This window comes from Buceros rhinoceros, unplaced genomic scaffold (assembly GCF_000710305.1).
Source record: "Buceros rhinoceros silvestris isolate BGI_N320 unplaced genomic scaffold, ASM71030v1 scaffold5144, whole genome shotgun sequence".
Taxonomy (NCBI): Eukaryota; Metazoa; Chordata; class Aves; order Bucerotiformes; family Bucerotidae; genus Buceros; species Buceros rhinoceros.
In genome coordinates this window covers 33252-47034 of record NW_010406351.1, presented here as the reverse complement: position 1 = coordinate 47034, position 13783 = coordinate 33252, and the positions used below count along the sequence as shown (strand labels likewise).

General features: G+C 39.3%; 1 protein-coding gene across 1 annotated transcript in view; it reads right to left on the bottom strand.

Moving 5' to 3' along the window:
- UBL3 (ubiquitin-like 3) overlaps positions 1 to 13783 on the bottom strand; it is a 57374-nt gene that overhangs the window by 10812 nt on the left and 32779 nt on the right. The window lies entirely within an intron of this gene.

Here is a 13783-nt window from a genome sequence, read left to right as displayed (position 1 = left end):
CTGAACCCAAAACTGTTCCACCACTGTCTTTGACTACAAGCAAAGTAGTTGAGATCCACATGCAATACAGTAATTACACCGCAGCACAGGTTTTCTATCATCAATTTCCTTTATCTAACCATCAGCATCTTCAGCTAGAATTTTCCTCTATTCTATTTGCAAATTACTGAATATAATTCCTTTTCCATATAGCATTAAAATAACCTGTATGAAGAGCTCATTATGGCATTACTCACAATGCAAAGAGATAAAGTCTGGCTCCTCAAGCAACTGCTAGTGAGGTCACAAAACGTTTTTGGGTACCTAGCACCTACCAATGCCCACAGCAAGTAGGAGTCCAGCTGCTTTTGTATTTTGGCCTATAAGCTCTTTAGCAGGACCTCAGCATACTAACTGCTTGGATACTTTTTTTTTTTTCAAATCACACTCCCAAGCTGTGGCTCTCAAGTTAAGTTGCAACAAAGCTTTCCTTGTTGGAGTTCAGCAAACTGTTTTGTAGAACTAATAAAAAAGGGAAAAATATACAGCAATGCCCAAGTTGTAAAGACATCTACAGGGTCAAAAATCTCTGCAGATATCCACTGAACATGAAAGCCCTGCCTCAGTTACCTACTCACCACTTGCTTCAGAATCTCTCCACATAGATCGTCTATTCTCTCTTGAATGGTTTGGCTTGGATTTATCCTACCTACCTTTAAGCACCTAATGGAGGTATCCAAATTACAGTCTCTATCATCCTGCACACTTCAAGGTCAATGAAGAAAATGACCCCTTTGAAAAGCAATTTGGTCTCTATTTCAAAGTGTAGCAAGGATAAAAAGAGTTAGCATAAAAGGGCTAGGTTCCTCTCCTGTCCTCTGCCCTTCAGAAAACACAAGTTCTGCCATTAGCACAGTAAAGAAGCCAAAGTGATAGCTGTTTCTGAGAAAGCACCACAGCTGCTCTAAGAGTATTGCTGCATACCAGGAAATCACAAAAAAGAACTTAGACAAGAGAAGCTGCAGAATGCTGTTTAGTCAAGACAATTATTCATTAAATTCAGGTTCCCTTTTTTAATATATATTTTCAAAATGATTAAGGGAATTCTTTTCAAATCTCACTGAGATTTAGCAGAAAAAGCAGACCCAAGTTCCACTATTCCTGTTTACTCTAAAAAACTGACTACTGTAATGAATTACAACTTCAAAATGTTATGCATAAATTTAGCAATGGCCAGACTATGTCCACTTTTTGTTTTGCTTATATTGTCTTTCAGTTTAAGTAGTTCCCCCCACCTCTTAGCTGGCTCCACCTGTGTATGTATAGGCAGCAATTACATATATGGTTTCTTTAGCTGGACTACCCAAGACAAGCTCTTTGAGCTTTCTCTAGTGAGATATCCATTTCCACATTCATCCTAGGAGCCTGTCTCTACACAGTTCAATTTATTCTCTTTTCTCCTCAAAACAGATGACTATTACTGAAGCATACCAAATGTCTCACCAGATGCTTGTATAACACCACCAGTAATTTCCTCTGTCTACTGGAAACATCTTCTGTGGTTGTGTCCCAAGAACACATATTCCCTTCTTATAACTGCATCACGCCCTTTGCCCAGTTACTTCATACCCTTCCTTACTTCAATCCTTCCAATTATTCAGCCTCCAAGCTTATAACTGGTATTTTGGCTGCAATGCCTTAAATCACAAAGCTCCAAATTTCACCTCACTCCTACTACCCCATCCCTCCCAGGGAAAGGACGCTAGGTGGAAAGAAGCATTCTGCACCACAAAGATATTTCAGATCTCCCCCATGTCTGGGCCCTTGGCCTGTGAAATCCTCCCAAAATTTCTGTGTTACACTTCTTTATTTCTACGTTAACAGAGTTTTTCAAACTTCATGTCATGAACAAATTCTAACAGCAAGATCTCTTTACATGTACTTTTTGTCATTAAATGAATCGGGAAACATAAGACTGATCTGATAATGTGTTAATGATTTCAACAGCAACTCTCTCTGAGCTGGTTTTCCCCTCCCTCAGCTAGGTCCTTTACGTTGGGCCCTTACACACACTCACAATTTCTCTATTAAACCCTAATCTCTCCTGTTTAACCAACAGTTTGCAATAAGGCATCACATCACTATATATGTACATATTCACATAAAACTATAAAAATGTCTATGAAGGAAGTAAGTTCTTTTCACTGAAAATCAGCTTGCCATGATCCAGCTTTGAGGTGTGGTGTACTGCACTCCATTCCACTTTCTCTAAACCTCATTATCTTTAATTATCCTTTAAGCATTAATGCATCTCAATACAACACCAATATACTGCCAACAATCTAGGAGGTTTAGACTGCGTCACAAACTGTTATTGTGTTTGGGGATGGGCCAGCGACTGTTTAAAAAACAAAATGAACTAACCAACCCCAAATACTCAGCAGCAGTGCCTGCTTGTAGGCACTGGTGGCAAGGAGCTTCTTTACCAGCAGTGCTCCTGCCTCTCACTTGAATCTCCTCACATCCTTTTTCTCTAATATAAATGGGCTTCTGAGACTTTCCCCCTTAGCTTGCTCCCTCTAGCCAAGCAGTCCCCCAACTCTGATTTTAAACCAGTTATACAAGGATTTATTTTCTTTCAGCTGTGTGTAGTTTACCTGTGGTGGGGACTACCTAAGACCGTAACACTTTCCTAGGCAGTAGACATAACTCTAGAACTCTCTAGAACTCTCTGATTTGGATCCTACAAAGAGATGATTAAAAAAACCCCTGAAGATTACTCCTGCTCAGCACTTACAATATGATTAAGGCACAGCATTAATATAGAATTAAAGTTACTCTTCAGCTGGCATAACATTAAGGAGACATTTCTTTTCACTGTCACTGCTGAGTTTTGAGATTACCAGGCACACTAAAGTGAATGCAGAAAGAAGAATATCACAGAGAAATAATGAAAACTAACATGCCTTCCTGGAAAATTTAAGTCATACTTCTGCAGTTAATATATAACCTAAAATCAACATAAGTTTAAAAAAAAGTTAAAATGTTAGTTCCTTCTTTTCTCCCACCTCCCCAAGATGGATAACTTAATAGTGCTGAAGTGCTTTTTGTTGCTGAAGAGCATTTCTTATAGTCTTACTGTGAACTATAAAAGGCACAGCAAGATAAACTAATAATTTTACAGAATATTCTGCAAAGTATGTGTAAAATGCAAGAGGAATATTTTCATTTGAAAAGAGTATCACCAAATATCAACAGAAGCCCAAAATAAATCCTTAAATCAGTCAAGCAGATGTTGCATCAAGTGCAAGGAAACAGCTGCTCTAATGAAAGGTTAAAGTATTTTCTTATTTATAGTACAGCGTGCCACTGACACATTTAGTTTGCATGTTTGTCTATATATATGTGCATATATATATTTATATTTCTTAATCTTGGCTTGAAGGAATCTTCATCTTGAATTGCACATCACAATACCTCGAAGGGTTTGAAGCAAAGAATCCCAGAACTTGCCTTTAAATTTAGAGTCTAATCTCATTGCCCTTAAGAGCATTGGGAAATTTAGTGACTTGCAACTGGAGTAGTAATTCTGCCAGCCTGAGATCACCACTTCAAACAAACTACAGGGGATCTGAAACAAACCTTTCTGGCAAAATGGCACTAATGAAAGCTCACATCTAAAAGAAAAAAATAGCATATGTGTATACACATCTCAAAGGAGAGAGCAGAAAAAAAACTTGCTTAGGTAGAGCAGTTCTGAATCAAAAGCAGCAAATTTGAATTTTTCAAGTTACAAAAGGATTCTTAGCAGTTTTGGCTACCCTGTATCCTACTTCCTATGTTAAAAGTTAGCAAGGAAGTTGTATCTGTATGTCTTGTATGCTTAAGGCCCTTCCGCCTATTCTTGTCGTGACTCTCAGTCCTGAGACGCTCTCACTATTCTTGTGGCCCTGATGAGTTTGCTCTTCCACAAGAGATAAAAGGACCACCTTGGGGGTTTTGGGTGTTTTTTTTTTTTTTTTTTCCGACTACTTAATGGAGGTCCAGCATTTTTTGATGAGTTTGCTCTTCCACAAGAGATAAAAGGACCACCTTGGGGGTTTTGGGTGTTTTTTTTTTTTTTTTTCAGACTACTGAATGGAGTTCCAGCATTTTTCTACAGCAAACTGGTAAGGATCATGACCTAACACTTCAGCATCAGAGGACCAATGGCAACGTTACTGATGAAAGCAGTTAAGAAGAGCCACAGTATCAGAAACAGGATTAAATACAATTTGTAGACTATATGCCCTCTGCTTGGTTACATAAGAGCACATTCTGTTTGTGATCTCAGGCATGCAAACCCAGCCCCTCTCTCCCCCGCACACCACAGCCAACAACAATCTCACAATTACAGCTCCAGTAACTAAACCATCAGTTGCATCACATACACAAGAAAGAATTTCAGTGTAGATTATATACTGAAAACAACAAAAAACCCTCCATAAATGAAAAAAAAGTTTTACCACCCTCACTGTAAAAAATTACTTCCTTTTATCTAGTCTAAACTTCTTCTCTTTTAGTTTAAAACCATCACCCTTTGTCCTGTCACAACAGGCCTTGCTAAAAAGACAGTCCCCATCTTTCTTCTAAGACCCCTTTCAGTAGTGGAAGGGGTAACAGTAAGGTCTCCCCAGAGCTTTCCCTTCTCCAGGCTGAACAACCCCAACTCTCTCAGTCTTGCTTCATAGCAGAGGCACTCCATCCCTCTGATCATTTCTGTGGCCCTACTCCAGACCCTCACCAACAGGTCCATATCCTTCTTGTGCTGAGGATGTCAGAGCTAGATGCAGTACTCCACGTGGGTTCTCATCAGAGCAGAGTAGGGCAGCAGGATCACCTCCCTCAACCTTCTCACCATGCTTCTTTTGATGCAGCCCATCATGTGGTTGGTTTTCTGGGCTGCAAGCACACATTGCTGGCTCACGTCCAGCCTTTCATCCACCAGTACCACCAAGTCTGTCACTGCAGGGCTTCTTTCTATCACATCATCCCCCAGCCTGTCTTGGTACCAGAGACTGCCCTGACCCATGTGCAGGACCTTGCGCTTGGCCTTGTTGAACCTCGTAAGGGTCACACACACTCACTTCTCCATGTCCCTCTGGATGATATCCCATCCCTCTGGCATGTCAACTGCACCACTCAAGCATCTGCAAACATGCTGAGGGTGCACTTGATCCCACTATGTCATTGCTGAAGATACGAAACAGCACTAGTTGCAATATGGACCCCCTGAGGGACACCACTTGACACCACTTGTCCATCTGGGCATCCAGCCATTCACCACTCCCTCTGGGTGTGACCATCCAACCAAATCTTCATGCATCAAACAGTCCACCCATCAAATCCACATCTCTCCAATTTAGAGAGTAGGATGTAATTTTCCCAAGCAATCTTCTCAAGATTTCCAGAGCTTTGGGGCAATTTGAGACTCATCTAGAATAACAATATTAGCTCCTTCTTGGCCGAGAAAACAAGGTCGCGAGAGACTGAGATGCACGTGCATAAGGTAAGAAAGTAAGCAAGGATTATAAATCTGTAGCCCAATGATGCAAACATTCTCATGAGAGAGAAGAGATAACAGAATCACAGAATAGCAGGGCTTGGAAGGGACCTCTGGAGATCACTTAAATCTACCCACCTGCTAAAGCAGGTTCACCTAGAATAGGTTGCACAGGAACATGTCCAGGTGGGTTTTGAATATCTCTGGAGAAGTAGACTCCATACCCTCTCTGGGCAGCCTGTTCCAGTGCTCCACCACCCTCAAAGTGAATAACTTTTTCCTCATGTTCAGACAGAATTTTCTGTGTTCCAGTTTGTGCCTGTTGCCCCTTGTCCTGTCACTGGGCACCAGTAAAAAGAGTCTGGGCCCATTCTCTTGATATCTGCCCTTTAGATAATTATAAGCATTGATAAGATCCCCTCTCAGTCTTCTCTTTTCTAGGCTAAACAGACCCAGGTGTCTCAGCCTTTGGTCATAAAAGAGATGCTCCAGTCCCCTCATCATCTTCACAGCCCTCCATTGGACTCTTTGCAGTAGCTTCTTGTCTCTTGTCCTGAGGAGCCCAGGACTGGACACAGTACTCCAGATGTGGCCTCACTAGGGCAGAGCAGAGGGAGGGAAGAGCCTCCCTTAACCTGCTGGTCATGCTCTTCTTAATGCATCTCAAGATACCACTGTCCTTCTTGTCCACAATGGCATACTGGTGGCTCATAGTTAACTTGTTGTCCACCAGGACTCCCAAGTCCTTCTCTGCAGAGCAACTTTCCAGCAGATCAACCCCTAACCTGTACTGTGTATGGGGTTATTCCTCCCTAAGCACAGGAGCCTGCACTTGCCTTTGTTGAATAAAGATCCCTGACTGAGATTCTTGTTTCTGGACTTTTGTTCAAGAGTCACTTGGTAAAATAAATAAAACTATTGTTCTCACAAATTTTACTTCTAGACACCTACTTTGACCAGGTACTTTATAAGGAATACAAGTAACTTAACTGCACTTACTCAACTGAACACCTAAAATTTTCATTTGGCAACATTCAGAGCCCCTGCATTTAGCTTCAGATGCACAAAGGGGCTTTGCTGTACCCTTACAATACCTTGCACCTATAATAAACTTACTTCAAATCAGGAAAAAAAAGGACATGGAACATGAGACGTAACATAAATTGTCAATGTGAACAAGCTCTACAGTTTCACTGCCATCCAGCTTCCAAACCCGCGTCACTCAAAGTCACACCTCTCGTGGAAATAGGGAAAACCCAACACGTCACCATAAAAGTATGACAGCACCCCACATCACTCTGTTCAACACTAAGGTGAACTTCATAAACAGTTCCAATGACATATTCATCTTCAGATTACTATAAAGTGAAACAAGTATATTTTTTACATGCAACTGCTTTTTCAAACAACGAATGGCTAAGGCAACTTAGCACTAAAAACTAAGTTAGCAAATTTCAGAGAAGTTTGAAGTGAAGGGAAAGAAAACCAAAATGAAGCCAAATCAAATTTTATTTAGAGGATGAAAAAACGAAATTCTTTAAGCATTTAACTCAGTAGTTATGGTAGAATTCATTGTTTCTATGGAAACCACGCCATTCTTGAACTTAAAATCATATTGCTTGGCCACACTTCATCCATTCCCTCACTTCAGTTCAAACAACACAGGAACAACGGCAATTTATTCTTCAATATCCTCCTGTGAGCCCCAGGGTTGTTTTTTTTTTTGGATGACTATCTAGGAAACATTGTTCTTTAAAATAAATTAATACAGATACTATCACAAGTAATTAGTAGAATACAATGGATTTCAGTGGAGTTTACATACTATTTCCTCATATCATTTCCTTTACTATCCTGACTGTCAGCATTCCTGGAACAAGGCTGGTTTTTCCATCCTCCCTCCCACCCTCATTTTTTTGTTGTTGTTGTTGCTGTTTGTTTTTTTAAGAGAGGTGAACACAACATACCAGCATCAGCGGACAATAGTTAAGATTTTTCACTGAAAATCAATTTCAGTAAGAAAGTAAAACAGAAAAATAACCTCTTATTGAAACATACTGATTCTATCAATAAAAGATTTTTTGGTAATTTGATGAAGTAAGAGTCACAAATGCCCACCCAGGGAATTTGGATTTAATTCTGACATAACTAAAAATTTGTTCTAATGTATTCTATAGAGAGAGTATGTAATATTTTAAAGTATTATTTAGGGCAGTTCAATGTCATCTTTAAAAAGAGAGATGCAAGACCATCAAGTTTGTGAATGCTTATTCTGTGAGATGCCTAACATCTCACATTTGAAAATGATCATTACTGCTACTGCTAACAAAGGAGAAAATACAATTCCAAAGAACCGGTTTCATACATAGCTGCTTTTCCCAGGCAGAGAGATAGCCCCACCCCTTCTTAATACCCAGTAAATTATTTTTTCCTATCTTTAACCGATTTTTGGGGTTCAATTTGATTTAACCCATGTTCCTAGAAGTTTCAGCTATTCCATGGTTATAAAGAATAAAGAAAAACTAATAATGGGCAGGGAAGAGTACCTTTAACGCTCTGTTTGTGCACTGTGAGAAAACAGAGGCAAAAAAATGAGTTTCCTGCTTCATAATGAAAATTTTAAAAAACTGCATACAATATAACCAGAATAGGTCAGCGAGATGACAGTCAAAGCTGAAAGTAACCTTACAGTTATATTCCGGATGAAAACAAACATCAGCTTCAATTTGACCAGAAATGAAGTTCAGCAAGAAAAAAAACCCCAAAACCCCCCCACACTGTTATAACAAAGAAAACACTAAAAAAATACAGTAAAAAACCCTACATTTCAAGGGAGCTGCTATTAACTGAAGGCAACCGAAACAACAATAATTGTGAGCAACACACAGTCATGGATATCACCTCACCTCACTTTTAAATAAAGTTTCAAAAAGTGATTTCTTATTTTAAGTTATTCAAACATAAAAAACATGTATTGGGCTCTCTGCATTCCTGACTTAATCTTTCTTGCAGAATTTCAATTGCTCTTCCACCTGCTCCCACTTTCTACCATGCAAGGCAGAAACAGCAATTAAGGATCATGTCAAACTTAGTGTATATATTAATTTTCCAATTCTCACCAAGAAGACACAAAAGTAACTAGCTGATTTAGAAAATCCCTTGCAAATACCTTTAAAGAAGGAAAACAAATTGTGTTTATTAAAAAAAAAACCAAACAAAAAACACAACCACAGAAGACCGCCACAAACCACCTCATTTTCTTGGAAACAAAAGGTTCACCCCTTAGTTCCTCATGAGAGCATAAAGATTCATGAGATGATACTTTTCCTCAGAAACAAATTAATCTCCAACACAAAGCTATTTTTAAAATGTGCTACTCCTCAGGACTCAAAAAAAGGGACAGTGACAACAAAGTACAAAACCAGTATGATTTGGAACAGAAGAGAAATAACGGAAGAGCAAGGAAATAACCTCCTGAACGCAACTTTGTCTTCCACTTTCTCTTGTGATAACTGTTGCATTATATGGTTTTAATGCACTTTACTGTGTAGAACAAAAACCACACTGCAACAAACTAGAGGATTATAGCTAATATAAATTCTATTTGCCATTTAAACTAGACAGAGCTTGAAACATGCCGGGAAAAAAAAGAATTACTCTCTAAAGACAAATAAAGAGTGACGTGGTCCCCTGAAAGTCCCCTCATATCAGCTCTAAGCTATTAGTAAGAACATTGTACGAATAAAAAAAATTCTTTAAAATTTTTCAGGACCTACGACTCAGTGGAAATGCCAGCAACAAGAGGTATGTTTGCAGCTTCTCTACTTCAGAGTCATTTGGGGAGACTGTTGACAGGTCGTTCACCTCATATGATTCTGTATCTTGGTCAGCAGCTAAAGTACTAAATTTTTCAAGCCTTGGATACAGTGTCAAACAGAAAATAAATAAAAAATTCTTAAATATCCTTTAGAACATGAAAGAGGCAATGAGTTGCACCTTGACTTAGAGATCTATTTCAGTTCACTTGTGTGGAAGTACCATAAAATTAATTTTTTATGATTAGCTACTGATTCCTAGCTTCTCTGGACTTACTGTGTAACATGGCAGCCAGCCAAAGTTTTGCTACTCCAAAGCACTTTCTAAATCACTGAGCTGTGATAATTAAAGGCAAGAGACAGGGCATTTTATATTTTGCCTCTGATGCAAAAGGTAGTTCAAATTTCAATCAAAATGGATGTTTCAATGGCCATAGATCTCATTTACTCTAGGAAAAGCAAGCAACTTGGAAATAAATGAGAACACAACCTTTTCTAATTGTTTTCCTTCTCAAATAGCCCAGAGAAAACACTGAATTATGTGGTAAGAGATCAAGGATTGTGATGTTGACGCCAGTTTTTTCAGAATACAACTCTTCAAGAGCAAACAGCTTGACTTTGACCTATGCCTGACTTCTTCAAACAGAATAATTAACACTTTTTACCTTCCGTTTTTATGTTCCTCAATGAGTTACCCTTAATGTTCAACAAAAATGCAAGACGTGTTTATAGAAAGCTTACATGGTTTTGTTCTGTTTAAACATTATGGCACTAATTCATCCCCAAGCTAAGCCTACTGAAGTCAACTGGCTTGAGCGGTTAATGGAGTGACAAATAAGGTCTCATCCAGTTATTTAATGGGCACTGCTGAATATTGACAGGCAAAGCTTATCCACCTGTCTATTACAGCATGCTCCTCCAGTGACTGTGTTCTCCCACCCAGCTGGCAGTCTAATAGTAATTCTTATCCTATTTCCATCGCGAAGAGCACTAGCGCGTCCAGCCTGTCTACTAATGACTAGAACAGTTAAACCTGCCCTTTCATTTTGGCTTCCTCCTTTTCCCATATTGTTAAGCCTTCTACAGAGTCAGAAACATGCAATTTACCACTTGTGAGCTTACTCCTCAACTTCTTTGGATGACCTAGCCCCTGATGCAGTATCCCTGTACATCTATACAGTTTTGTGAAGCACTTCCCACCATAGAAGTGCTTCCAAAGTGGAATGTATCTGCCTGGCAAAGTATCTTCACGTTTTTCATCACAAAAACAGTCTTCCACAAAGGAAGTTAGATTTCAGTGAAAGGAAAAAGAAGAATTAATAAGAAAAGCTTTGAGAGCATGCATTTAATCTTTTTCCTTTCTTCATTTGTCTTGTATGCACAGAGTCTACAGAAAAAAAAGTATCAAACTATATAAAAATGCTTCATTCCAGCCCTCAGAAAAATCTGTTTACATACGAATAACAAAAGCACAAATTTAAGATCCAATTGAAATTCAGGCATCTTCTAAGACTAAATGTCATCTTGGTCTAGGATCTCACTAAACCCTTAGCAGGAGGGGTAATAGTGATGCCTTCTTGAAGGCATTACAGTCTTTAATTGGTAGCAATTACAAACTCCACCAGTCACGGCTCTTGGTTCTCACAGCATCAACAGCTATGTTAAAACAAGCCATCTGCTCTGTGTCAGAGTAGTGAGTAAGGTTGCTTTCTGTGAATCTGGGGCAACATGTGTTCTAGCTTGCATCTTAATTATGGTTTACAAAACATTGTGTATGGACAACTACAGAGGTATGTTATTAGAAGTTCCTCAAAGTATCTACGATTCTTACCTTTAAAATAAAGAATATTACTTTCCTGAACTAATTTGTTTTAATCTATACACATAGGCAACAGGAGAATAAACCATTTAACAGGCTTTTCTCCTCACACCCTCTGACTTTTGCTAGAACGAAATAACTTTAGCCTTAAGTCATATTCCCAATCCTAAACTTTCCTGTCCTCCTGTTTTTAGCATATGTGGTCAATACAACTAGCACATACTACTCACCACCTTTGCACACTCAAGTCCTCTGAGACGCAGAGATGATCTGTCCCTCTCCTGCCTTTTTGTTTCTCATGTATTCAAACTGTCAGTTTTTTACAATAGCTTGTTTTGCATCATATATAATACTTCCAGGCTATCACTCATTTACAGAATAGATGTTTTAAAATTAGGAGTGTGTTAAGGGTTGAGGTAATAATAACTTTAATAACTCCTCGAATTCCTTAATGATTCCTTCTGTCCTGAATAGACAGAGGAGTTGAAAGGGGAAAGAAGAAATTCACACCTCAGTCTGCGTTCGGAACTGAAACAAACTTCAAATATACAATAAATTCACTTCACTATTCACTACATATACATATGCAGAAACCGAGAAAAAAAGAGGAAAAAAAAACAAAGAAGAGAGAGCTCAGATAACCAAGATTCTGTGGCAGTCTTGCTCAAGGTCAATCTCTGGGCAGGCAGCCAACAGCGAAGGTAGGAGTGATGCCTGGCCTTGGGAGCTTTGTGCAGCTGCAGTCCCAGGCGGAGAAAGTAAAATTCTGTCCACGGCGAAGGAGGGAAGGCGGGGTGGAAGGGGGAAGGAGCCCCCCGCACGAGCAGCCGATCAGCTAGAGAACTCCCTTCACGAAGCAACAGGAGGGAGTTCGTTTTTTTTCGTCCGAGCCTCACGGCAGGAATAGTTCACAGTCTGTGGTTCCTCAGGCGATCCCGAGGTGCAGGCCCTCGGGTCTCGGGCTGGTCTCAGGCCACTCTCGGCCTGGTCAGGCCTGGACGTCTGCCAGCAGGTCCGCAGCAGGCCACCTTCGTGCAGCGAGTCCGGAAGCCGAGAAGAGAGTCACTCCTCCTGCCTGCTACCTTCTAAAGGCTTCCAACGTAACGTTCCGCCTGACTCTCTTAACCAATTAAATGCGGAATTATCGTATTTGCACGGAATAATTCTATTTGTCCATTTCCCAAAACAAGGAAGTTTTAGCTCAAACCAGGAAGTTTCAGCTCAAACCAGGACAGAATGTTTTATTAATAATTCCACAAATTTTATAACGGGTTTTAAAGACTCTCACGCCCCCTTCTCAATAAGGTGAAATGCATGACAGTCTTGAGAGGTAGCAATGACTGACCATGTCATGAAAAATCTCTGGTACCACTGGTTATAGCTAACTATAGTAAATGGTGAATTATTTCGCAATTACTAAAACTTCTGTAATTATCTCAATTGAAGCATTACTTTGATATTAGAAGAAAGAGCAAACTCTCTCTCAAAAACAACAGGCCAGAAGGTCTTCCTTCTTATTAGGACTCAACATGCTCAAGTCAGAGTAAATAGATAGATGTCCATGTCAGCTATGACGACCAATCTTAAAAAAAAAAAAAAAAAAGATGAAAGAGAGAAAATATTTTTTCATTACAGGAAAGAAAGATGACATATCTTTGTGTTTGCTGTCATGACATGATAAAAGTTAGAGCAACTATGCTTTTGGAGAGAAACGTGTAAGAATAGACTTTAGCAAGCTCTCTGTCAGGAGACACAACATCCATTAGTACGAATCTTTTGGGGAAGAAATATGTATGTATGCATCAACTGAATGACAATTCTTCACACAGAACCTTTAACAGTGATACAGTTAAAAAGTTTCTAGTTATCAGCCAGCTGATTTTCTAGCTAATTACCAAGTCACAATTTCAGCACCGTAGTAGAACTGTAGATGTAACTTTTTCTTACAAAGGGTCTAACACATACTCAGAAGACAGTATAGAAAATACAGCTGCTCTGTAGGAACAGAAAGAAAGTCCACATAGTCAGAACTATTTCATTCTCCCCAATAGTTTGTGGGACAAATCATTACACAAAGCTGAAAGGAGGATCTGGCATTTAGAAAGAAAAGTGCATTTGTCACACAAATCAGCTATCAAGAAAACTATTGTCTTAAGCTACCCATGGCTTGGATGACTATTCAGCTGAGAGTCAATCAGCATCAACCTGTGACTAGTGATACTGTCACTCAATGGTGCCAGACACAACTATGGCATCATCTGCTTTTCGTATTAACATTCTCATTCAGAAATTAGTTGAAGAATATAATGAATTCTCATGTGCATATAACCATTTCATTGATTACTTCAGCTGGCTACACTATTTACTTACAATAAACAGCCAACCAAATTATGCAAAATAAGCATTGCATGAACACTATGTAGCATTTACAACACAAATCAAGGATCTGAGTAGCTGGGTAAGTATACACTGTGCCAGATACTGTGTAGGATCTAAACACCATTACGTTACCGGGAAGTTCAATCTTGTCATCTTGGAAATGCATTTGTTAGTGTCAGCTAATTGACAAGTGAGTACCAACTGTAGGGCAGTTCAGTTCTGATTTAGTCTAAGTAAGTGTAAGTGATG